The sequence below is a fragment of the Phoenix dactylifera genome, chromosome 15 (genome assembly GCF_051530095.1).
Source record: "Phoenix dactylifera cultivar Ajwa chromosome 15, Ajwa_hap1_PhDact_Kaust_v1.1, whole genome shotgun sequence".
NCBI lineage: Eukaryota > Viridiplantae > Streptophyta > Magnoliopsida > Arecales > Arecaceae > Phoenix > Phoenix dactylifera.
Genome location: NC_143204.1, coordinates 15,148,906 through 15,176,265, shown reverse-complemented (window position 1 = coordinate 15,176,265; position 27,360 = coordinate 15,148,906). Strand labels below are relative to the sequence as shown.

The following is a 27,360-nucleotide window of genomic DNA, read 5'->3' as shown; positions in this document are numbered from 1 at the left end:
TCAGGGAGAGCCATACGCTCTGATGGTTCAGTGATCCGGAGATCGTCTTGGGCCGTGCTCATTAAATGACTGGGTGCATCGGAGACTTGAGGGAGTCTCATGCATTAATGGCAGGTCGTGTCGAATACCTGCAGAGATCTTATGCCTTGATGGCTTGGAGATAGTGGCAGGCTATAGTAGAGTCGCGTGTATAGCCGCCGGACCTTTCGAGAAAGCTTGGCGGGGAGGAGTATTAGTTAAGGCATCGGCTCGGCAAGGGTGTCGAGCCGAGCTGGTCGCCCAGAGGGGCGCCCTGTGGCGGGGTTGCTTCGAGTACTCCTGGCCGGCGCCCTTTGGGCGAACACCTTCTAGCCGAGCGCCTCTATTTGGCGCTGTCTCTAGTCAGCGCTTTCTAGTTGAGCGCTTCTCTGGTCGGCGTCCGCTGGTCGGCTCTTCCTATCCGAGCATCTCTACTTGGTTATTTTGATTGGGCGCCTCTTGGCGCTCTCTCTCTGGTCTGCGCCCTTTAGTCGAGCGTCCTCCTGGTCGGCATTCTTTGGCCGAGCATCCTCCTGGTCGGCGCTCTTTGGCCGAGCGCCTTTCCGGTCGGCGCTCTCTAGCCGAGCGCCTCCATGGCGGTATGACTTGGGGTTTTTCCCCCAACACTACCCCCCGACTTCCGAGTTCCAGTTGGCTACCAGCTGGAGCGTGGGAAGTAGCTTTAGTTGGGGCATTACGGATTCCGAAGATTTTAATTTGTTACGCGTTTTGAATTATCGAGCGCTTTGAGGTGCCTTTAATAGGCGGCGTCTCTCTTTTTCCGAAGAGTCTCATTATTGGGACACTTTTTGCGAAGCGTCCTCTCGTCGTGGGCTCATGATGGGGCCGCACGATCCGATGGGGCGCTTCGGCGTCCGCAGCGCTAGCCCTAATTAAATGCGTCGTTCTGTCTTTTGGACCGACACGCGTCGCCATCTAAACAGGATACAGCGTTTTTCTCGCTGATCCGGGCCGTTGGGGAGGTCTATTTAAACTCTCCCCTGGCCCTCTGTCCTCTTTCTATTGCCTTCTGCTTCTAGCTTTCTTCCTCTTAGCCTCTCTCAGTCCGAAGTTCCTTCTCTCCGGCGTTTCCCTCAGGTCCCTCTTCTTTTTGATTTCTTTGTCTCGCTTGCAATGGGTTCTCTCCCTAGCGAAGTTGAGTCCACCATGAGCGTCCTGGAGGTCGAGATGACCGAAGAGTTGTTCTTCCCTCTTCACGGGTTCCGTTTGGAGCCCGCCAGGCGGAGGGACCGGATAACCGATCCTCCGGTAGGCCGGATCGGAATGCATCTGGAATCGCTCTGGGCCGGCCTCCGATTTCCTCTTCACGGCTTCGTGAATGAGTTGCTAACGGTGTGCCAGTTGGTTCCGGCGCAACTCACTCCGAACGCCTGGAGGACGGTGGTCGGTTTTCTATCCCTGTGTTTACTGCAGGGGATTCCGACTTCTGTCAACGTCTTCCGGCGACTTTTTATTTTTAAGTCGAATCCGGGAGACGGGGAGTGGCTTTACATCGCCCTTCGGGCGGGTCGGCCACTTTTTCATGGTGCCCCCTCATCCATTCATGGCTGGAAGGAGAAATTCTTCTTCCTTGGTTCTGCACAGTCCTGGGGGTTTGACCCACGGTGGGGACCGGCTCAGCTCAAGTCCATCAACAAACCCCCCAGACTTTCTCCACGTGAGCAGGGGATCCTCGACGCCATCCGCAGCTTCGGGGACGGCATCTTACTGAACGGCCTCATATGTGAGGACGCTTTGGTAAACATGGGCTTGAGCTCGGCGCGTCCCCATGGTAAGAGTAATTTCAAGGTGTATTTATTTCCTTACTGTTCTAATGTTCTAATCCTTTTTGCCTTTGCAGATATCGCAAAGATGGTGACGAAAAGCGAAGTCCTCTACGCCCGCTTCCAAAAGAGGGCAGCCGAGCTCTCGGGCGAGCCCACCGAGCCGAGGAAGAAGCAGAAGGTCTCGGCGACCCCGGCGACCCCGGCGCCTCCGGCGACAGCAGTGGCCGAGGCGGGTCCTTCTCGCCCCGCTCACTCCGAGGCGGGTCCTTCTCAGCCCGCGCGCCCCGAAGCTGGTTGGAGGGAGGGCGCGGATTCCGGGGGCTCGGGCTCCAGAGGAGCCTCGATGGCGCCCCCATGCCCAGAGCCCTTGACGCGGATTTTTGGTCGGCAGGACGCTTCAGTTGCCGACCAGGGGAGGAGTTCTGCGGGTTCCGTGCTTGCACGCCCCGCCATAGTTGTGCGGCGGTCAGATCGGCCGCTTGTGCGACCCCAGCCCCCTAGCTCCGAGCCGGGGAGCAGTCAGGGAGCCTCGGGGTCGGCTCCGCCTAGGCCAGCCGATGCTGGCCTCCCGGGCCCATCGGGCTCGGTGGAACGGGTGCCCCTTGCACCCACCTGGTCGGTGTTCGAGGGTGATTCAGCCCTCGAAAACCCTCGAGTAGCGCTTGAGATATTCCGGGTCGTGCTGCTCCCAGCCGACCGGGCCATGATGCAGTCCATGAGCTATAATGCTTTTATGGACTTTACCCGCTGCAACGCCGTCCGGGTAAGTAAAATTCTCCACCTGTGTAATCTGTATAGATTTTCTACTAGTGGCCCCTTATGTTTTTCTTTTCGTCTCTTTTACAGCATTTGCACGAGACGGAGATGCTGATGCACCTAGTACAAGAATACCGGGAGAAGGCCCGGAGGTGCCAGCGCGGGTATGACGAGGCCCAGACGAGGTACACGGCCGCCGAGGTGAAGTACCAGGCCTCCGAAGCGAAGTACCAGGCCTCTGAGGCCGAACGACAGGTGCTCCAAGAAAAGGTCGGAGCATCCGAGGGAAGAATTCGAGCCCTTACCGCCGAGCTCGATGAGGAAAAGGGCGCGCATGCGTTGGCGAGGTCCGAGCTGCGCGCTGCTGAGGCTCGATTGGCCGAAGTCGAGCAGGCGCTAGCCTCCCGCGAGCAGGAGGTGGGGAATGCCCGCCTCCGACATTCGGAGCTCGAGCGGGAAATAAAAACCCTCGAGAAGAAGGCCACCTACCACGAGGCTCGGGAGCTCGAGGCTCGGGAGCAAGCTCAGAGCGCGGTGGCGCTCTTTCGTGAGTCGGAGGAGTTCCGCGACCTCCTGGAAGAGGAGGGTGTGAATGGGCTGATCCAGGGCTTCCGGGATTTCCGCAACCAATTGCGGCGGCTCCTCCCGGATTTTGACGTGAACTTGCTCCAACCGGGAGCAGGGGTCGAAAGGTCGGATGTGGAGGCGGATGCTCCGGAGGCCGAGGCGACCGAAGCCGTCCCCGAGGCTACTCCCATCGCTGCCGAGGCCGAGGAGGTCCCGACTGCTGAGCCCGCCGCTCCCGACACTGCCGAAGCCGAAGTGGTCGGGCTCGGACCTTAGAGTGTAATTTTGTTTTGTTTTGTAAAGTCGGGATGGCCTCCCGTACTTGTAAGGGCCGAACCCGAATTTTGTACTTAGCCTACGGGCCTTTTTGAAATGAATACATATTTTTGGAAACTATTCTGTTATAGTCCCAAGTTTTCCTGCTCGGATCCATTTTAGGCTCCAAGGAGATGGGCTCTATGGCCTTTAATTTCGCCCGCCACAGGGTTTGGGTTTAGGTTCGGCTTGCCGAGCTCCATTACTCGGCCCTTCGACCAGCGGTAAAGCAACGCTTGTGCTCAAAGGATTTGGGCTCGGAGAGTCCTTCCGAGCCTAGCCCAGATTTCGACCAAGCTCTAAAGCGGTCACTGGGACTTAAACTTTGGGTCCGAGCCCCACATTGCCGGGGCGGGTCGGATTCTCTTCCGATGAACGGGTTGAATACTCGTCAGCTCGTGACGGGGATTCACCGGGCTTAGTATAATTGTGCTGGTGTCGTGTGTTTTCACGCCGAGGCGACTAAAACATTCTGCTCAGAGTCCACTCTTTGAGGACGTCGGCAGAGAAATCCAAAACATAATGTAGAAACATTAAATGAATGGGTACCTTGTACCGTGTGCGTCCTTGCGCCGAGGCGACTGAAGACGCTTCTCTGCTCGGACTCCGTTCTTCGGGGACGTCGGCAGAGATCCAAGAATGGATAAGATAAATGTAAAAATATTAAATAAATGGGTACCTTGTACCGTATGCGTCCTTGCGCCGAGGCGACTGAAGACGCTTCTCTGCTCGGACTCCGTTCTTTGGGGACGTCGGCAGAGATCCAAGAATAGAATAGACGATAGAGACATTAATGTAGAAACATTAAGTAAACGGGTACCTTGTACCGTGTGCGTCCTTGCGCCGAGGCGACTGAAGACGCTTCTCTGCTCGGACTCCGTTCTTTGGGGACATAGGCAGAGAAATCCGGCGATGGAGAACGAGCCGAGCTCGTCGGCTGGAGCCGGCGGACAGCGAGCCGAGCTCGTCTTGGTCAATGAAGACCGCATCCCAACGCATCGGGGCATCCCGATAAACCGGGGCATCTCGACGTCTCGAGGCATCCCGGCCGAGGTCGGGGTAGGAGCACGAGCCGAGCTCGTCTGGTCAGAGAGGACCGCTACTCATAGTCGATGGAGCACGAGCCGAGCTCGTCCGGTCAGAGAGGACCGCTACTCATAGTCGATGGAGCACGAGCCGAGCTCGTCCGGTCAGAGAGGGCCGCTACTCATAGTCGATGGAGCACGAGCCGAGCTCGTCCGGTCAGAGAGGACCGCTACTCATATCTCGACGTCTCGAGCTTTCCGGTAACCGGGGCATCCCGATAAACCGGGGCATCTCGACGTCTCGAGGCATCCCGGCCGAGGTCGGGGTAGGAGCACGAGCCGAGCTCGTCCGGTCAGAGAGGACCGCTACTCATAGTCGATGGAGCACGAGCCAAGCTCGTCCGGTCAGAGAGGACCGCTACTCATAGTCGATGGAGCACGAGCCGAGCTCCTCCGGTCAGAGAGGGCCGCTACTCATAGTCGATGGAGCACGAGCCGAGCTCGTCCGGTCAGAGAGGACCGCTACTCATATCTCGACGTCTCGAGCTTCCCGATAACCGGGGCATCCCGACGTCTCGGGGCATCCCGATAAACCGGGGCATCTCGACGTCTCGAGGCATCCCGGCCGAGGTCGGGGTAGGAGCACGAGCCGAGCTCGTCCGGTCAGAGAGGACCGCTACTCATAGTCGATGGAGCACGAGCCGAGCTCGTCTGGTCAGAGAGGGCCGCTACTCATATCTCGACGTCTCGAGCTTCCCGGTAACCGGGGCATCCCGATAAACCGGGGCATCTCGACGTCTCGAGGCATCCCGGCCGAGGTCGGGGTAGGAGCACGAGCCGAGCTCGTCCGGTCAGAGAGGACCGCTACTCATAGTCGATGGAGCACGAGCCGAGCTCGTCCGGTCAGAGAGGACCGCTACTCATATCTCGACATCTCGAGCTTCCCGGTAACCGGGGCATCCCGACGTCTCGGGGCATCCCGATAAACCGGGGCATCTCGACGTCTCGAGGCATCCCGGCCGAGGTCGGGGTAGGAGCACGAGCCGAGCTCGTCCGGTCAGAGAGGACCGCTACTCATAGTCGATGGAGCACGAGCCGAGCTCGTCCGGTCAGAGAGGGACGCTACTCATAGTCGATGGAGCACGAGCCGAGCTCGTCCGGTCAGAGAGGACCGCTACTCATATCTCGACGTCTCGAGCTTCCCGGTAACCGGGGCATCCCGACGTCTCGGGGCATCCCGATAAACCGGGGCATCTCGACGTCTCGAGGCATCCCGGCCGAGGTCGGGATAGGAGCACGAGCCGAGCTCGTCCGGTCAGAGAGGACCGCTACTCATAGTCGATGGAGCACGAGCCGAGCTCGTCCGGTCAGAGAGGACCGCTACTCATAGTCGGTGGAGCACGAGCCGAGCTCGTCCGGTCAGAGAGGACCGCTACTCATAGTCGATGGAGCACGAGCCGAGCTCGTCCGGTCAGAGAGGGCCGCTACTCATAGTCGGTGGAGCACGAGCCGAGCTCGTCCGGTCAGAGAGGACCGCTACTCATAGTCGGTGGAGCACGAGCCGAGCTCGTCCGGTCAGAGAGGACCGCTACTCATAGTCGGTGGAGCACGAGCCGAGCTCGTTGGTTGATGGAGAGCGCACCACGAACTCACGGACATCTTCAGGGAGTCCACGCAGGTACTCCATCATCCCGAGGCATCGGGGCATCCCAACCGTGGTCAGGAAAGAAGAATAAACCTGATGCCATGAGATAATCAGGAAAATTGGTGAGCTCGGAATAAGTTCGCAAACCATCAGTTTATTGTGAAATGAAATTCATAGAATGAAATTCAATGGTTGAATAATGGGGAACCCCTTAGGGTTCTACTGGTGGTACACGCGGAGATTTTTAGAGCTCCAGCTCCGCGGAATGGGAGTCCTATCTAGAGACTCCAATTGATAAGTTCCGGGTCGGCGAATGCGCGTGACTCGGTATGGTCCTTCCCAATTCGGGGCCAGCTTTCCTTGCTCAGTTGGTCGGGAGGCTTCAGCTCTTCTGAGGACAAGGTCCCCTGGTCTGAAAGATTTGACTTTGACCCTGGCGTTGTAGTACTGAGCTGTCTTTTGCTGGTACCTCGCCATACGCACTCGGGCGACCTCCCTTGTTTCCTCGATCAGGTCGAGGTTGCCTCTGAGCTGCGAAGAGTTGGAGCTGGCATCGTGGTGCTCGACTCTTGGAGAGGGGAGCCCAATCTCTAGTGGAATGACGGCCTCCGTCCCATATGTTAGGTTGAAGGGAGTCTCGCCGGTGGGGACGCGGAACGTAGTCCGGTAAGCCCACAGGACATTGTATAGGTCTTCGACCCATTGTCCTTTGGATTTGTCGAGCCTGGCTTTGAGACCCTGCAAGATAGTACGATTTGTTACCTCGGTTTCTCTGTTCGTCTGAGGGTGCGCGACCGAGGTGAAGCGATGGTCAATGCCAAGCTCGGAGCAGAATTCCCTGAAGTGGATGTTGTCGAACTGGCGACCGTTGTCAGAGATAAGGATGCGGGGAAGCCCGAATCTGTAGATAATGGACTTCCAGACGAAATCCCGCATCTTCTGCTCGGTGATCCGGGCGAGGGGCTCAGCTTCCACCCACTTTGTGAAATAGTCGATGGAGACGACCAGAAACTTTCTTTGCCCAGTGGCCAGTGGAAATGGCCCGAGGATGTCAATTCCCCACTGGGCAAAAGGCCAAGGGGAGCTGATAGAAGTCAAAGGAGCCGAGGGCCGGCGCTGAACATTGGCGTTCCTTTGGCACCGGTCACATCTTTGGACGAAATCCATAGCATCCTTCTGGAGTGTCGGCCAATAATATCCTTGGCGCAGAATTTTATGGGCCAATGCTCGCCCTCCCAGGTGGTTTCCACAAATCCCTTCGTGGACTTCGCGCAGGGCATAATTAGCTTCCGTTGGGCGAAGGCATCTGAGGAGGGAAGAGGTGAAGGATCTCCGATAGAGCTTTCCCTCGTATAGTATGTACCGGGTGGCGAGGCGCTTGATTCGGCGGGCCTCTTGTTCATCATCGGGGAGGGTTTCGTCTTGCAGATAGCTGATGAGTTCATCCATCCAGCTTGGCTCGAGCTCGGTGCAGAGGGTCTGCTCGGGCTCGTCTGTGCTGGGCTTTTGGAGATATTCCAGTACTGCCTCTTTGGGAAGCTCGCTCATGCGAGAGGACGCCAGCTTTGATAGCTGGTCGGCCCTGAGATTCTCCGACCTGGCGATATGTTGAATGTGGAAAGAGTCCAAGATCGAGGCGAGATCCCGTACCTTCTGGAGATACCTCTGCATGGTCGGGTCTCTGGCTTCGAAGTCGCCCACAATTTGGTTGACGACGAGCTGAGAATCACTGAAGGCCTTCAAGTCCTTCACTCCTAGCTCTTTGGCTAGCTTAAGCCCGGCGACGAGCGCTTCATACTCCGCCATGTTATTGGAAGCAGGGAACTCGAGGCGCAGGGCCTGCTCGGCGACCACCCCCTCCGGGCTGGTGAGAATAAATCCTGCTCCGCTACCCCCCGAGTTTGAAGAGCCATCGACATGTAGAGTCCATGTCAAACTTGAGGTCTGCTCCAGCGGTGGCTCAGGTTCAGGCTCGACCTCATCCGGTATGGTGCACTCGACTATAAAGTCTGCGAGTGCTTGTGCTTTGATCGCCGGTCTGGGCCGGTACTCGATGTCGAATTCCCCGAGCTCAATGGCCCATTTAGTGATCCGACCCGCACGATCTGATCTCTGCAGGATCTGCTTGACCGGCTGGTCAGTCAGCACAGCCACTGTATGAGCTTGGAAGTAGGGTCGGAGCCTCCGAGCCGAGATGACCAAAGCATAGGCGGTCTTCTCAAGCTTGGAGTATCGGGTCTCAGCGTCCCTTAAGACCCGGCTGGTGTAATACACTGGTTTCTGGAGTTTTCCCTCCTCTCGGACCAGGACCGAGCTTACTGCTACAGGGGAGACAGTTAGATACAAGTAGAGGAGCTCACCCTGTTGAGGCTTCGTGAGCAGAGGAGGGGAAGCCAGCAGGTGCTTAAGCTCTTCAAAAGATTGCCGGCACTCGTCCGACCACAAAAAGTTCTTCGGCTTCTTGAGGGCCGCAAAGAATGGAAGGCAGCGCTCGGCCGAGCGGGAGATAAATCTTCCGAGGGCTGCCACTCAGCCCGTGAGCCGCTGTACCTCCTTGACCGTCCTGGGAGGCGTCATCCCTTGGAGGGCTCGGATCTTCTCTGGATTGGCCTCAATTCCTCGTTGTGTAATGATGAAGCCGAGGAATTTGCCGGAGGTGACCCCGAATGCACACTTAGCTGGGTTGAGCTTCATCTGGTACTTTCGGAGTGTGGAGAATGCTTCATTGAGGTCGGCTATGTGGTCTTGCGCCGTCTTGCTTTTCACCAGCATGTCATCCACGTAGACCTCCATGTTTCGGCCTATTTGGTCTTTGAAGATCCGGCTGACCAGCCTTTGATAAGTTGCCCCGGCATTTTTTAGACCGAACGGCATCACTTTGTAGCAGTAGGTTCCCCCGTCGGTGATGAAGGCTGTCTTTTCCTCATCTTCTGGCGCCATGCGGATCTGGTTGTATCCGGAAAAGGCGTCCATGAATGCCAGCAGCTCGTGACCCGAGGTGGAGTCCACGAGCTGGTCGATGCTGGGAAGTGGAAAGCTGTCCTTCGGGCAGGCTTTATTCAGGTCGGTGTAGTCCACGCACATACGCCACTTCCCGCTAGCTTTCTTGACGAGGACCACATTGGCGAGCCATTCCGGGTAGGATATCTCCCGGATGAAGCCGGCTTCAAGGAGCTTGCCGACCTCCTCGGCTGCTGCTCGTTGTCGTTCAGGGGCGGCGCTTCGTTTCTTTTGTCGCACGGGCTTGCAGGTCGGCTTCACCTGAAGCCGGTGGACCATGACCTTCGGATCTATCCCCGGCATGTCTGCAGGCGACCATGCGAAGACATCCATATTGTCCCGTAGGAAGTTGACGAGGCGACTCCTCTCGTGTTCGCCAAGGCCAGAGCCGACCTGCACGGTTAGCTCGGGAAAGTTCTCTCATAAGGGAACTTGAATTAACGACTCACCAGGCTCTACCCGCTCTTTCTGGGGGTTGACCCGTGCCTCCATAACTTCAGTTGAGGGCTGGTCAGTCGTTGGGGCAGGCACCTCGGCTGGTCGTCTTGCCTCGTGGGTCGCTAGGTAGCATCGCCTTGCCACCATTTGGTCCCCTCGGACTTCACCGACTCCCTGGCTGGTAGGGAATCGCATCAGCAGGTGGTGAGTTGAGACCACTGCTCGGAGGGCGTTGAGTCCTGGTCTTCCGAGGATGGCATTGTAAACCGAGGGCAGGCGTATTACAAGGAAGCTCATACCCACGGTACTTTCACGAGGGGCGAGTCCGGCTGTGACCAGAAGGTCGATCTCGTCCTCTACTGGGACTGAATCCCCAGTAAATCCAACTAACGGAGCATTCATCCTCCGCAGCTGTTCTTTTGTCATCCCCATTTTACAATAAGCACCAAAATACAAAACATTCGCCGAGCTTCCATTATCAACCAGGATGCGTTTTACATCAAATTTATTTATGATAATGGAGATGACCACGGCATCATCATGGGGAGTTTTGACTCCCTCTAGATCATCATCTGAGAAGGAGATAGCTTCAGAGGTGCGCGGGCGCTTTGAGGAGGCTTCTTCCCCTGAGGCTTCCCCAGCCGAGGTCCCGCCTCGGATAGTGTTGATGACACCGGCGATGGGCCTGTTGGCATTTGAACCTTTAGGCTGTGCTGCTCCTTCGGCTGGCTTCTTCCCTTCACGCCGGCCTTGCACAAACCGATCGAGCGCCCCTCGGCGAATGAGTGCTTCGATCTCATTTCGGAGCTGATAACAATCCTCGGTATCATGGCCGTGATCCCGGTGGAAACGGCAATACTTCCGGATATCACGCCGGATTCTGGTGTCTGGCTTCGGAGGTGGAAGCCGGATGCAATCCCGACTCTCAATCTCCATGAGGATTTCAGCCCGAGGAGCATTGAGGGGAGTATACTTTTCATACCTCCCTTCAGGTGCACGAGCCTGCAGTGGGAACCTCGGGCGGAGTGGTGACCTCTGCTGCGGCGGTCCTCTCAACTGGGGTGGACTCTTCGGGCGGGGCGGATTCTTAGCTCGTCGCGGAGACGGGCTTCTGGGCCGGCCGCGCTCCTCGCGGCGTCTTTTCTTGGGGTTCTGCTCGGTCCCACCCCGCCTAACTGCCACGACCTCTTCTGCCTTGGCATACTTCCGCGCCCGAGCGAACATTTCGGTGAGGTCCGTGGAAAAATTCTTCTCGATCGAGAAGAGGAATCTGTAGGACCGGGCTCCAGTCTTCAATGCCGACATGGCGATTGACTGGTCAAGCTCCCGGACCTTCCATGTTGCGGCGGTGAACCGGTCCAAGTACTCCTTGAAGGATTCTCCCTCCGTTTGTTTGATATCAAGGAGGGAGTCGGATGTCCGCCGCTGGGGCTGGCTAGCGGCAAAGTTGCCAGCAAATTGTCTGCCGAGCTGCTCAAAGGAAGAGACAGTACTCGGCTTCAGCCCGGTGAACCAAAGCCGGGCTGGTCCTCGGAGTGTCGCCGGGAAAGCTTTGCACATCATGGCCTCCGAGGTTCCTTGTAGGGCCATTAAGACCCGGTAACTCTCCAGGTGGTCAAGGGGATCGGCCTTGCCGTTGTAGGGCTCCACCTGGGGCATCTTGAACCGTAACGGAACCGGTTCATCTTCAATCTCCGGGGAGAAGGGCGACTTCGTAGTAAGCTCAAAGTCGCCATCACGCCCCGATTTCCTGCCATGGAGTGCCTGGATTTGGCGCTCCAGCTTCTCGACCTTCCTGTCGAGTTCATCGTTCTGGAGGATTGCTGCAGCGGTTCGCTCGGGTGCGGGTTGCCCTGGAACCGACTCAGCTTCTGAAGGTTGTGGCCAGCCTCCATGGCCTCTGACAGGGTGCTCTCTCCAGAGGGAGGCCTGGACTTGAGAGTCCTGACCTCGAAGGGGAAGTCCGCTTGCAGGAGGCTCCGGTTGGACTGGAGCCGGAGGAGGCGGTACCGTTGGGATGCCCCTGGGTTGCAAGCTTTGGACAGTGGTAGCCAAGGCTTGCACTTGTTGCACCAGGGCATCAAACTGCTCCGGCCGAACTTGAGGGGTTGACTCAGCCGGAGGTGGTGAGTTCCGGACGGAATGCTCAGGACTGGGTGGAGGACGTCGAGAGGCGTTGGAAGTCCCTTTGCTTCTTAGCTTCATGGCAGCGAACTCGGGCCCTTCCTCTAGCGCCAACTGTTGCTGGAAATTGGACCCGGGGGCTACCGCGAAGCCGGGGAAGGAGGAGCTTCGCTGCAGGGACGGTGGTCGGCGGCGCGCCGACTGGTGACGGCCTCCTGGAGGGGTGTAAGTCCTGCAAAAAGCCGGTGGCCGGGCTCCCCGGCGCCGGCCCTCCGATGCTTAAGTCAGAGGGGGCAGATATGTGGAGAGAGCAAGGAAGAGAGTATATGGAGAAGACAGCAGGAATATTTTGATAAGATGAAGGAGATGAAGAGGGTGATATCCTCTATTGTGTCTGTGCTGTTTGCTTCTTTTCACCCGGTCCAGGAGGGTTCTGTCCGGGGGGCCCCCTCCTTTTCCCCCCAGGTTTTCTTTTATAGAAGGATTTTTGTTACCTGGGAGGTGACAGGAGGTTTGTCCTCTTTTGTAATAATTGGGCATGATTTGGCCCATTAATGGCGTAGTGGAGAACGGAACCGAATCGGACCGGAATCAGGGAGTTGTCACGGTCGATCGGACCTGTTGGAGTGGTTGAACCGCCGGCTGTGATGGGCCTGGGGTCCGTGGATGGTAAGTGCATTTATTACCGAATGAACCGGCGGTCAGGGAGAGCCATACGCTCTGATGGTTCAGTGATCCGGAGATCGTCTTGGGCCGTGCTCATTAAATGACTGGGTGCATCGGAGACTTGAGGGAGTCTCATGCATTAATGGTAGGTCGTGCCGAATACCTGCAGAGATCTTATGCCTTGATGGCTTGGAGATAGTGGCAGGCTATAGTAGAGTCGCGTGTATAGCCGCCGGACCTTTCGAGAAAGCTTGGCGGGGAGGAGTATTAGTTAAGGCATCGGCTCGGCAAGGGTGTCGAGCCGAGCTGGTCGCCCAGAGGGGCGCCCTGTGGCGGGGTTGCTTCGAGTACTCCTGGTCGGCGCCCTTTGGGCGAACACCTTCTAGCCGAGCGCCTCTATTTGGCGCTGTCTCTAGTCAGCGCTTTCTAGTTGAGCGCTTCTCTGGTCGGCGTCCGCTGGTCGGCTCTTCCTATCCGAGCATCTCTACTTGGTTATTTTGATTGGGCGCCTCTTGGCGCTCTCTCTCTGGTCTGCGCCCTTTAGTCGAGCGTCCTCCTGGTCGGCATTCTTTGGCCGAGCATCCTCCTGGTCGGCGCTCTTTGGCTGAGCGCCTCCGTGGCGGTATGACTTGGGGTTTTTCCCCCAACAGTATGTACTAGTAAAAAGCATGTTTTAGAAACTATGTATTAATTTACTTAGAGTTATATATTGGATCACTGCTAGGTGTATATCAAATAAGCCTGCAATATGTATCAGGAAGTCGACGAATGTATATCACCAACCATGTTGTATATACTAGTAAACATAATATTTTGGAAACTATGTATCAACTTGCTTAGATGTGTGTATTTGGTTACTAAATGACTAATTTGCTAAGCATATATCATATGGTCGTATACTCTATACTAGCGACCACCTTTTTTTAGAAATTATATATCAATTTACTTAAATATATGTATTGGCTTGCTATATGAATAATTTGTTTAATGTATTTTATTTAGCTGCATAGTATGTATGGATAAAAAATATGTTTTGAAAATAAAAAAGAAAAAAGATATCATATTCTATTATCTATTTTTTTAAAAAAAATTTAATTATGGGACTGACGACTCCATCAGTAGGAGCCTATAACTTTTTAGATTATTTTGGATGGACGCCAGAGAAAATATAATAAAATAAAAAATTATTTGAATAGCAATTGCGGTTGCACGTCCAAGACCAGAAAAGCATAACCATCAAGGGAGGTAGGGCCATGGTACATGTTGAATAGCAGGTTAGTCACGCAACGTGGGTCAGAATAATTGAAAACCACTGCAACGTTACGTTAAAGGTGGTTGGCCGGGAAGAGATACTGCAGGGAGGACGTGGCGGATGGGGACACTGAGGAGCCAAAGCAGTTCATTCGAGATCCTTGAGTTGGCCGGCCCTTAAAGCAGCCGTACACCACCGAACGTGAGTCTCCGCCGCCCACAAGAAATTATATCTTAGGAAAAAACAAATCTATCTCATTCGCCACATCACCAAGACCGAGTCAAACGCAGGAGAAATTATACCTTAGAACCAATCTACCGGCCAGCTCAGCTGTAGATCGGACCACTAATATCCTTCCACGTCAGTCTTGGAGGGCTCTCGAGGAAACTCCCATTTATATTTACTCCAAGTCCAGTTCGCTGGCCCGGCCTTGCACCGGCTCTAGATTCCAAAAAAATGGTTGAAGGGAAAAACCAGGGGGCGCCGGGTGGTGGTGCTGTCGCCAATAGTGGTGCTCGATGATGAAGACGACGAAAGCGAAGGAGGAGCAGCATATGATATTGGCGACAACAAGGTGCTATCGCGGTGGTTGGTACGTCCAGCAAATTAGTTAGGAAGGAGCTAGGGCAGGGGTTGGGATACTGAGCCTTGTGGAGATAGAGAATGTGGGGTTGATGACGGTAGAGAACACAAATGAGAGCGACAATGGAGGCGGAGGGAGAGCTGGAAGTGGACTTGCTTCACACCGAGCAGGTGGTCGAAAGCTGCGACTCGCCATTAAAAAGAAGCCAAAAGCCAAAGCTCTCCGGGCACACATGGGCAGATACTATTTTGTTTGCGCTTCTTCCCGGCGGGAGGGGTAGGGGAAGGACGAGGAGCTGGACGGAAGGGGATTATGGAGATGAAAGAATATATAGGGGAGGAAGGAGGAGTGGAAGGTTGAGATCATTTAAGTTATTTTAATTAAAATATCTATTCTACTCATATACATAATGCCGATTCTTCTGGTAATGCTGATCTCACCATCCATTTTAATCCTCTCCATGTATATATTATCCATTTCTCTTTATTTTGTCTAGGGTAACTCAGTTGTTGGTTAGAGCACGTATTGAAGATTCATATTTTCTGCCTCTAATATTTGTTATCTATTATATAAAATTTGTTTTTAATAAAAAAGAAATATATGTGTCATATATGCCATATTCTAGTTAATTTTTAATGGAATGCCAGTGTAGTTAGGATTTAAACACCATCTAGCAAGCAATGACGGCGAAAAATGTGAAAAAAAAGTAAGATATCTAAGGATATACACGCAAATAACAACTCTAGGACGGATGTGCTTTCATGTATACTAACAATTGAGGCACGTATAAGTATAATCGACATATAAAAAGAACTAATAAAATATGATTATGAGTTCTTAAATTATATTAAATTTAAATAGATGTAAACTAAAAAATATAAGATAATCAAATAAATAAGGTTCAAAACTATTGTAAATGAAAATTATTTATTTGGACCTTAGCCTGCGTATCGACTAGTCAAAAAATGTGCATCCTTTTATTATTTAAATTGTTCATCTTTGATAACTTAATGCATAGGCTAGGGATCTCTAAGTTATGTTGTTTGTTATGTGTAAGCAATGGTAGTTGGTCACATCCTATAGCTAAGATCATTGGTATCAAATCCAATCATATAATCAAGACTAACCTTTGTTTCGAGTAGTCAAAAAAAATGTATTGTTTCATTTATTTAACTATCTATTTTTTTTATTATTCAATGTATATGTTAGTGGTCTTCAAGTCTCACGATATTTGGTGTATAAGTAATTTAGAGGTAGTAGATCATATCCAATAATGGATCATCAGTGTCAAACTTCTATTATTTGATGAAGACTTATTGGATATTAGTTAAAAATCAATAATAGATCATTCAAATTAAATATCGATATTATTGATTATGATTTAGCCTATAGTAGACATCTAGAAGCTAAAAATCACATATTTTGGTGGTATCTAACTTATGCATCATGTTCATAAATAAATGGATAGTTTTTATTATACTAAAGTATTAAAATATATGATGAAGTATTTAAATTGGGAATCCACCTTATTGATTATGTTATGCATATTAAAATATATATAGATTGAAAAATTAATCTATTGTAATGCATGCACCACAGTAAAATCTTGTGTCATATTATTTTAACATTCATTTTTTGCATCCACTTAATATATAGGTTAGAGACTGCCAAATTACATGATTTTTAGTTTCTAATCAATTGTAGTGGTACAAATCTTAATCAATAGTATAAATTTTTAATTTGGATATTTCATTGTTGATTTTGAAATGGAGAGAAATTAATACCTTTTTCTTTAGAGAGAAACATGATTAGTCTCTATTTAGATCATAGAAATAGATTACTATTTCAAACACCTTCAATCAATTTGATTCATGATGCAATAGTGTACTCCTATTGGGCTTTTGCAAATATACTTTTAAGTGTTTGTTATGTTGTATCCACCAGGAGCATATAAAATCTAGTACACATAGGATTTAAGAATAGAGTGGCCATCCAAATTAATGCTAAATAACAAAATATTCATCAACAAAAACTAGACATAAAATCAAAATCAATCCGAAAGAGTGATGCAATTTCCTCTTTCACTTGCCTTTTTTTAAAATTATTATAACTCTTATCTTTGTAGTCATATTGTTTTTTTGTGGTCAAATTCTTACATCAAAATTATTATCACCTTAGGAAAGAAAGACATAGGTTAGTTTCGTTGAAGAGATTAATGTTTGCTAGTACAATTTTGAGAACTCGGCAGTTATGCTAGTTTTCTAAGAGAATAAAAGGTGGAGATGATCCACATATAATATGTTTAGAAAAAAAATTGTATAGAATGCTCATTAGACTATTTGATGGTTTGTATAACACAAGATGTTGAATCATACATCAAAATATACGAAAGAAATATGTGAAGGTATAGCTTCTTAATGTCCCACTTTTGTACATTATATGTGATTCTGTATGTTTATACATCTCGATCATGATACGGTGTTCCTTGTTACATAGGACCATCAAATAATCCAATGAGGATTTTAGACCCACTCATTTCCATATACCAGATTCAAAACATACTTGTAATTATTTAATTTATCTACAACAAATAAAAAATATTTATTATTTTTGGAAAAACAGATGAACAAAATCTATCAAAGTTTAGTAAAATCATGAATTAAGGAAAAAACGGAACTTCATGATTTTCCCAACTGAATTTGATAATACCTTTCGAACAAGATCCTTTATCTTATATACTTAAAATATAAAATATTTATTGAACATGGATGATGTGAAACCCTAACATCATAAAAAATCAACATCCAAACGAGATGGAGGTAAAGCAAAACTACTTTGGTGGTTTCGTTTCCCCAAAAAAAAATGAACAAATCTTCCTTCCCATGATGCTAAGAACAATAAATACTCCAAACAAAGCAAAACATCAGCTTACTTTCCCCAAAAAAAATGAACAAATATTCCTCCCAACGATGCTAAGAACAACAACACAATCCCCAAAAGCAATGCTTTCTACGATGGAAAAAACAGAGAAAGAAATTTTAGGCTGGAATCAAAAGCCTTAGCTTCTTGGCGGTCAGAGGGCTCTGCACCTCCTCCTCCTCCTCCTCACCCACTCCCCACCGCTCCACCCCAAACTCCGGTGACGGCGGCAGGTTCAGATCAAAATCTCTCACAGCGACACCCGAGCTCGACCAACCCTCCCAGTAGTGGCACCGCTTGTGCCCACCCAGCGCCTGCCCCGTCGCGAAACTCCTAAAGCAAACAGAGCACCGGTGAGCCCTGCCACCCTCCGAGGCGCCGCCAGACCCACCCGATGACACCGGCCCGTTGCCGGTGAACGAGGAGAAGAGACGCACGTCTTCGAGCCCGGTAGGCCGCCGGTGGCTGGACTTGTGCCCACCGAGCGCCTGGTACGAAGGGAACGCCTTGCCGCAGACAGAGCACTTGTAAGAAGGCTTCGGCGGCGGAGGAAGAGGCAACGGTTGCTGCTGGCGGTCGTTGCCTCGCGCAAACATGAGGAGACAAAGAGCGAGATATTCTTCCTCGGTCCGGAGAGCAGAGGAGCGGCGGCGCTTGGAGCGGTCCCCCATCGCCCATGGCAAGGCCTCTGTGGTGGAATCCAGAAGAGCTTGGAGGGCCATGGGTTTTAAGCTATGGAAGGCGCTCGTTTTTTAGAGCGCGGTGCGAGACTTGGGCGTTATATAGAAGGATTCCAGGAGAGAAAAGGGTCAGTGGAGCAACGTGGGATGAAGACTAGAAGCAGTAGGAGGCTTCTGGAGCAAGGCGAGGGGCGGCGAAAGTTCGCATATACTTAAAAGATAAGAGGGTGTCATGTGTGACGTTAGCGGTCAAAATGTGGGGGCTAAGCACTACAACGTGGAAAAATGTTCAAAGTTGGCTCAGCTCTTCGTACGTTGTTCCAAATCTTCACCAAAAAAACAAACAAAAAAAAACACCATAGAATACTGTATGGCATTTGATGCCATTACTAGAAAATAATTAGACATCAAACAAGATGCATTATATATAACTTATAAGATCTTCTTATTTGACTGTCATTCATCTTCTGGCACAAATTATGCACCGTCCAAAATTTATGGTCAAACAAGATTAGAGGAGGGCAAGGCCTTACTTAATTTTATTAGATTAAACATATTTTAAGTTTATTGAATGAAAAGGTGTGTTTGAGAAAAACCTAGGAATCCACATTTGTAATAGATTTTGTCGGGGCACTAATAGGTTGCTGGTCATTGCTTACCACATCTCCTCTGCTCACTAGTCGCACTAGAAAGAGATTTTAGATTGGATTAGAGAAACAGATAAAAGTTTAAATAGTCTAAAGAGTTGACACTAAAGAGAATTACATATACATATAGGCATAATTTTTTTGTTGATCCATAATCTGAGATCTAGCACTGTTTAAAATAAAGGAAAAAAAATATTCAACCCCAGCTATCTTCAGTGGGCCTAAACATGAAGGAAGAGGTGTGGGGAAGATATACTGAATATGAAAATAAAGAATGTCTCATGTCTAGTTAGAGTTTTCGAAGAAGAGATGAAAGAACAATTTTTTCATGGTAATAAAAATGTTACATTTTACGAAAAAAATTCATATAGAATATGAAAAAGTTACTGGCTGAGAATTGGGATAGAATGAGATAAGATTTTTAGAAAGAATGAGATAAGGTCTTTAGATAGAATGAGATAAGATCTTTTTCTTTATTAGAAATATAATAGGTATTTTACATAATTTTTTTAAAAAATAAATGCTCAAAATATAAATTATTCTAAAATATGCTAATTTCTTTTATTAACCAAATATGGTTAGCGATAGAAAAAATTTTCTGTAAGTCAAATGGGCGCCAAAGTAGATGAGTTGATCGGCTTGGAGATTTCTTTTCGGAAAACTGTGACGTTGTGGATCACACCACCTTGTATTTTTTACATTGTTTTATTCTCTTTGTTTCTTCATAAGAACCTTCTCGTTCTTATTCGCCTCGTGGTCTTCTTAGGTTGAAGCCGCCTTTTAACAGTGCTTCATGTGAGATAAACGGTCCGGACTCTTTTTTGGAAAAAGAATCACACGTGCGACTGCTATCTGATTATATATGTAAAGATAAGACTCGTAAGTGGATGGCTACGGCTTATTTGTTGTTAAGGTGAGAGTGATCGAAGTAGTAGCGGGGGAGGACCACCCCATCCGTATAGCAGTCCCCACTGGGCCTCCCTTTTACGAAAGAATGTTCCATATAGGTCGCAGGTTCCGCGTGTCTTGCCCGACCCGTGGGCTTACTCCACTGAGCTCATCGCCTTCACGTGTGGGTACGTCACCCCAGCGCCATCTTGGTACAAGTGGAAGGAAAGCATAACCGCCAACAAGCCATCCGGGTGTGGGGCATCCAGTCCCCTAATTTAATGGACGCCCGTGCGTTTCGAACCTGAGCAACTCGAGAATTATCGCCTCCTTACCACCATGCTACTATTTTGGTGGCTAAGTATTGCTTTTTCACTAGGTTGGATGGCATCTATCTTGCTCTACGATTTGTATTTGCTCTACGATTTGTATCTACTTCTATATGTTTAGTGGAAGCTTCCATCTTTGTTGCTGCCAAGATAGTCAAGTCCAACATTGCATGTAGTCATGGTCCACGGCCAAGGGTCCGATACCATTGAACGTGGGCTGGACCACCATTATCTTGATTAACAAATATGGAGTAGGGTGACGGTGACGCCGGCGACGAGAAGGGAGACATAGGAAGTTCTGATTCAGGCGACGAGGGAGACTGTAAGAGCACCCAGTTTGAGTCTTGATATATAAGAAGGGTATGGCTCCTTTGCATGGTGATTCAGATCCTGATCAGAAGGTACTCTTCTCAAAACTGGTGGAGAGGTAGAAGAAAAAAAAAAAAAAGAGAAAAAAAATAATTTTATTTTTCTATACTATTACATCGGTATATCTCAGAAATTATATATATAGTCGTATATAGACTCTATATATTAAAAAAAATATAGACTGATATAGAATCATGCTAACAAAAAAAAAATATTATGAGTGATACAAGTTGTTACGTGATTCCTAAAATCACTTCAGTAAGATTATGCAAACAAAAAAAAAAAAAGATCACACAATTGAAAAAAATATTATGGGTCGATACAGTGCAGTGTGATCCTGAATTATGCTAACACCGTTAAACTTGGGCCGGACCACCACTTAATAAATATGCAGTAGGGAGACAATGATGTTGGAGACAAGGGAGACGTAAGAAGTTCTGATTCATGCGACGAGGGAGGTTATGAGAGCTCCTAGTTCGAGTCTCGACAAGAAAGGTATGGCTCCTTAATTTGCATAGTGATTCAGTTCCTTATCAGAAGGTATTCTTCTCAAAACGGGTGGAGAGGTAGAAGAAGAAAAAAACAAGAGAAAAAAAAATAATTTTATTTTTTTATTCTATTATATTTATTATATCTCAGGAGTACTTATATATATTCATGTACGAACTCCATATATATATATATATATATATATATATATATATATATATATATATATAATAGCCTGATATAGAATTACGCTAATAAAGAAAAATATTGTGAGTGATGCAAGTTACTATGTGATTTTTAAAATTATTCTAATAAGATCATGCAAACAAAAAAAAAATTACATTATTTAAAAAAATATTATGGGCCAATACAGTTGCAGCGTGATCTTCTAAATTATGCGAACACGTTAAACTTGGGCCGGACCATCACTTAACAAATATGCAGTAGGGAGACGGTGACGTCGGAGACTAGAAGGGAGACGTAAGAAGTTCTAATTCATGCGACGAGGGAGGCTGTGAGAGCTGCCAGTTCGAGTCTTGACAAGAAGGACGTAAGGCTCCTTTGCATAGTGATTCAGTTCCTTAGACAGAGAATGAGCAGGGATCAGAAGGTATTCTTCTCAAAACTGGTGGGGAGGCAGATCAGCCCAAGGAGAAAGGGGGAGCGTCACACCTTATATGGGCGTCGGTTGCTTAATTTGAGGCGCCTGGCACGGCCAGCGACAAAGTCTGGTTGCGGATGAGGAGGTGGAAAAGCTTCGAGCAAACTTTAATAGGGTTGTGAAGTTCTCCAAGGAAGAACTGAAGGAAGCTAGAGAGGAATGGCGTTATGCACTCATTGGAAGAACTGTGGGAAGATGAGTGGGTCTAGATTTTTCGGTAAGCTCTCTTCAAGGGCGTTGGAAACTTATTAGGTTTTTCCTTTGGGTGGAGATCACTTCGTCTTCAAATTTCATTCTGAAGAAGATATGATCAAAAAACCCTATCAGCAGGGCAGCTATTTGGATGAGGATGGATGCATGCATGAGTTGCCTGTTGAGTTATGGAAGAGAGAGAGAGAGAGAGAGAATTCTTGAGATAGCTTCAATGGCCGGAAAATCATTATGGCTGGACGAATGAACGGAAAGCAAAAGATTAGGAAACTATGCTTTCTGATGGATTTGAATGAGCCTCTGGTCCCTGGGGTAGACCTTCAGACTGAGGATGATGAAGCTCCAGTTTGGCTACCCTTCACGTATGAAGGAAACTCGTGTGCTGCTTCGCCAGTGGGCGGTTGGGTTATAGTGCCATGGATTGTCCTCATAGAACGGTAGCTGGGAAGGTGGCAGTGGTGGAACAGCGGAGTCCTCAAGGAGGAGTCTCTACTAGCAATGTAGAAAATCAAAAGAGGAGGAGAAACAAGGAATTGCATGTATGGTCCTCGGCTGGCTTCTCAGACTCGAGGAGGCCAGGAAGGTTTCAGCGGAGGAAGAAACCCCGGAGGAAAGGAGAGACTACTACAAGAAACTTGGACATTAGCGACGGTTTTTTTGGCTATTAGCGACGCTTTTAAGCGTCGGTAGAAACCATCCCGAAGCTTTACAAAGCGTCGGTAAAGCGTCGCCTATGCTACAGTGGAAAAAACATTTTCCTTCCCGACGCTTTAAAGCATCGCTCTTTACCGACGCTTTAAAGCGTTGCTAATTACCATTTGCCAAGAAAATTACCATTGGCGGTCTGCATCTTCTCCTCCATTCCATGGTGCTGATGGAACATAAAGAGAAATATAAACAACCTCCCCAATCGGTACCTTCATTCCATCCATGCAGAGTGGTTGGATTTGGCTATATAAACAGTTCTTTTTTTTTCAAATTCGCCGATGTGGGACTAAAGTGAGGTGGTTTTTTGGCTTCCGACGACGCTTTTAACGGCGCTTAAAAGCGTCGTTATTTAACAATGCAAAAAAGCGTCGTTAAAAGCGTCGTCAATTACATATTAACTTTGACGACGCTTTTAAGCGTTGTCATTAGCCGACGCTTTTAAAAAGCGTCGGCAAATGTTGACGGGGGAAAAATTTTTGCCGACACTTGGAATAAGCATTGGCAAATAAGAGTCGGAAATTTACTTTTTTGGCGTAGTGGGCTAACGAGACTCGTGGATTACGAGTTAACTAGGGCGAGTCTGGAATACCCGGCAAATGGTCCAAACTTGGAACCCTAGTGTTCTTCACCCGAAAACTTCCATCTCCGAGTTTTCTCAAGATTAATTTCGATGAATGCGTGCTAGATGGTAACAAGAGGAGAGGTGTTGATTTTGTCCTTAGAGGCCCGAACTCCATGGTGATTGTAACTAGTGGCTGTCAGATTCAACATCTCGGTCCTAAGGGTTGAGCTAAGGGCGGCATGTGCTCGTCTAGATTATGCTCGGCATGTATTGTAGGCTGGTGCGATGCTGCTTGAGGGAGATTTGGCTATGGTCATTGAAAGGGTTCAGTAGATTGTGGCGGTGTGGGCGAGTGCCACCTCTTGATCCGAGACATCCAAGCTATAGTACTGTATTTTGACTTTTTTGGATGTATCGTAATCATCAAGTTTAGTTAAAAAAAAAAAACAGCCCAAAGAGGGGGCACCAACACGTGGTGCCGAGGAGATGGTTGTGGGGATTCTGTTATTGGCAGAATTAGGCCCTGTTTGGGAGAGCTGTTAGTAGTAGAGCTTTTGGAAGTAGAGCTGTTGGAAGTAGAGCTGTCTGAAGTAGAGCGTTTATAAAAAGTTGTTTGCTGTTTGGTAACTACATTTTTAAAGTGCTGTGGCACTTTAATATTTGTTTGGTAAACAAACTGAGAAAATACTTTTGTGTGACAAAATGACCATAAAGGACATTACCAGTATTATATAACAAAGCATAATAAAATATAATATATATTAATACATAAATATATGATATAGTATAATATTAATGTAATACAATATAATATTATTATAATATAGTACTATAACATTATATTTTATAGAATAATAATTTAATATAATATTAAATTATTTAACATAACATATCAATGTATTATGATATAATGTAATATAATATTATATTTATAGTATAAAACAATAATAAATATATAAAATATTATAATTATTAACGTAAATTAATTTTTCATCTTTCTAACAAAATTTCTAGCTAGGTGATAAAATTGGTTAAATAATTACTAATATTTATTTTTATTTATTTATTTATTTAGATCATATTATTTGCCACTTACTCATTATTTTTATTTTTATTTATTTATTTTATTTACTTATTTTACTTATTTATTTATTTATTATTTTATTTTCTTAAAATATAGGAGGGTCGCTGGCCATGGGTGGTGGCTGGCATGGTGGCTGCCACCGTGGGTAGCCACGAGCTCCCAAAACAAAAAAAAAAAGAAAAAAAAAAGAAAAAAAAAGAAGAGGAAGAAAGAACAGAGGCGGTGTTGAGAGGAAGAAGAAGATAGAGAGGGAGAGGGAGAGGATGGATGAGAGAGGAAGAGGCGGGATGAGGGTTTTGGGGAAAAGAAGTGTGATTTAAATGGGGGTATTTTGGTCCAAAAAACAGCTTTCCGACAAAGCTGAAAATAGCATTTTTGGAAAGCTCCAAATTAGAGCTTATCCCCAAAAGCTGTTTCAGCTTCCCGCAAAAACTGAAATAGCTTTCCGTAAATTTACCAAACATCATTTTTTATCTAAAAGTATTTTTGGAGGGCCAGAAAGTGCTTTTTGGCCCTCCAAAAGCTCCCCCAAATAGGGCCTTAGTTACACAAGATCGGGAAGGGTGGTGATCAAGCAGGGAAAATGATTGTTGAAGTGGGCTAACAAAGCAGTCCATTTGGGCCTCTTCTCAAGTCCAAAAGGGAGAGCCCATTAAGAATCGGTCCAAATTCGGAAGGGTTCAGACCAAAATAAAAAATTGAGCTGGTCTACATCATCTTCAAATTGGAACCTGTAAGATCCAGCATACGAAGCAGAACAGAATATCTACCATTTGGCTGCATCTTCATGACTTAACCATTTTATCTATGCCCTTTAAAGGGACCCCAACTAAGGGTGGATGTGAATCGGATAACATTCGTTCGGATCTGTTTTTGTATCAGAATTTATTCAAAAATAGATAAAAATTTCAGCATCGACTAATATCCGTATCCATATCATATCCGTCAATATATATATATATATATATATATATATATATATATATATATATATATATATATATCGATAGATAGATAACTATTCGATTCGTATTCGAATATCTGACTCCATTTGTAATCTTATTTAATTTTATATGTTACTTATGAACTTTTAAGAAAAATGAATAACCAAATTAATATGCTATTAACTTGATTTATCATCTAATTAATAATATCTTTGATTTTGTAGTCATAAAGTTTAATTATCTAATTTATATTTGTATTTATATCTATAGTTTCGATATTTGGTTTGCATCCGTATCCATTTAAAATAGATATAAATATGATTTTTGCATCCGGCTGATTCATTGAGGATCTTGGATCCTTGTTGTGGTGTCTGGAAGTACCAATGGTCTGGAAAGGTGTTCGTCGGATGAATTGAAAAGAGTTCTGGATTTGAACTTTTCTATTATTGTTGCTGGGGACTTCAATTGCATCATATCATCAGATAAGAAAAGAGGTGGTGCCCCTTTTCATGAAACTTGGGAGAACAGAGAATTCAAGGAATTTCTTGAGAGCTTTCATTGATCTGGGATTTATAGGCACTAGATTTATGTGGTATAATAATAGAGATGGGTTGGCAAGAATTTGGGAAGGACTGGACAGACAGAGCAGTGGCATATGATGATTGGCTGACTCATGTATCTTTAGATTTTGGTTCAGCATCTTACAAGATCAGGATCTGACCATTGCCCATTATGATTTTCAATGGAGTCCAGTGGCAAAGAGTGTTATCTTCATGCAGATGATTGAATGGCGGCGGGTTGAGAGAGTCTCACCATTCCATTTCAGGGATGATAGGATACTGCCAGTTACATGAACAAATAAACAGGTAAACTCTAATTGCAATCCTTGGATTTCTGACTCCAAATTTAGTAGCTCCACTCTCATGCAACCTCGAGTAAAAGCTTTGTAGATATCTAAACACCATCCTAGTGAATGGTGCGCCAAAAATGGGACACATATATAGGATAGATTGTGGCAAGCTGAGGTAATTATGAGCTGATTATTTTGCTGAATAAATTAAATAAGATGAAAATATAATATTGGAAATATAAAATAAATTTATCTTTTTCATGATTCCTTCCTACCCAACCCGAGTTTTTCCGGCTATAAGTTAAAACTCGCTCACTCTCAAGCATCCAATGCACCTTGAAGTCTGCTCATGTCACGCCTTCGACTCAAGATCGCGAGCCGGAGATTGCAGCAACTATCGTATACTCATAAAAAACTCTCTCCACAAGCATACAAGGCATCTCAATGTGATATTATACCAGCAGTAGAATAAATTTAAATAATTAATATTCAAAAATTAATTTAAATAATAAAATTAAAAGTCTTACAAAACTAATGATGTTCCAAAATATTGCATCAACTCTAAAATAAAATCTAGTCTAAATAAAAATGTCAAAATTTTATCTCTAATCGCTCTTCCATGATAAATTTTCGAGTCAAGCTAATTCTTCTGATCTGTAAAAATAGTAAGAAATTGTACAATGAGCTAGATAGCCTAGTAAGTAATGAACACCGTAACTAAATAATTCATGTAATAATATAGATTATAAATATAAATTATAATGAATCGGTATAAAGATATAATCAATTTCATTTCAAGTAGTAAAACCAATATCTTTCAAATATTCATATACATAAACATAATTTCGATTCATAACAAATTACATTCAACTCAACAACCTTTTTACTATGGCCCCACTTATACCCTATGGCTAGATAAGAAACAAAGTTGTACTTATACCTTGTAGAGTAGGCTAGAATACCGCACTTATACCCTATGGAGTAGATCAGAATACCGCACTTATATCCTGTGGTGGGGCTAAAAATAGAATCTATGAGCTCAATAATAATCAAAGTACTAATGCATAATGCCCAATTGATAGAATTCGGAACATAGTCAGGTTGAGAATTTAAATCTAATATATATTAAAGTTTTTTTTACAAAATAACATATATATCATAATTCAATCAAAATATGCATATACGATGTAAAGTCAGTAAACAATATAATAATAGTCTGAAAAATATTACTCCGAATTACATACCTATTTTTCATTCAAAACACAATCTCATAAAATTCATAAACATATATAAATCGATTAATAATTTTTAATGTAAAAATAATATTATATAAATAAAAAAATCTAGAAAGGATAGATCATTATTTAATTTGTGAGTGAAACCAATCTACATATTCAAATAATTTCAAAAATTGCTCTCAGAACTTAAGATTCTGACAGGCCCTCAACTGAAATTTCCGGTGAGCACCGTGAGCCAAGCCCGTTGAAAGTCAGGAGGAGAAGAAGAAAGAACCAAATGAGTCTATCTTCTATTCTAAGTTAATAGGCTCTATTTTTTTTTTTTTCTCTGTCATACTTCAAGTAGAGTAAAGCTCTATCTTTTTTTTTCTTGTTCTATTTCAAGTTGAACAAGGCTCTATCTTTTCTTCGATCTCCTACTCCAACTCTTACATCTGAGTCGGTCAGGTGGACTTGGTACAATCCTTATTAGTTGGGTTGGATATTATAGCTCAATTGCAAGTACATGTAGTCTCGCAACCTAGAGAAGAATAGAAACCCACCCAATCTCTCAAATTTAATACTTCTCAGGTTTATGGATTTTTCTCAAATTTAACAGTTCTTAGA

The 27,360-nt window shown here is 46.5% G+C and overlaps 1 pseudogene; it reads right to left on the bottom strand.

The window, feature by feature from the left end:
- Positions 1 to 16,054: 16,054 nt before the first annotated feature.
- On the bottom strand, positions 16,055 to 17,975 carry LOC103719797 (zinc finger protein ZAT6 pseudogene; annotated as a pseudogene).
- Between the last annotated feature and the right edge of the window lie 9,385 nt (positions 17,976 to 27,360).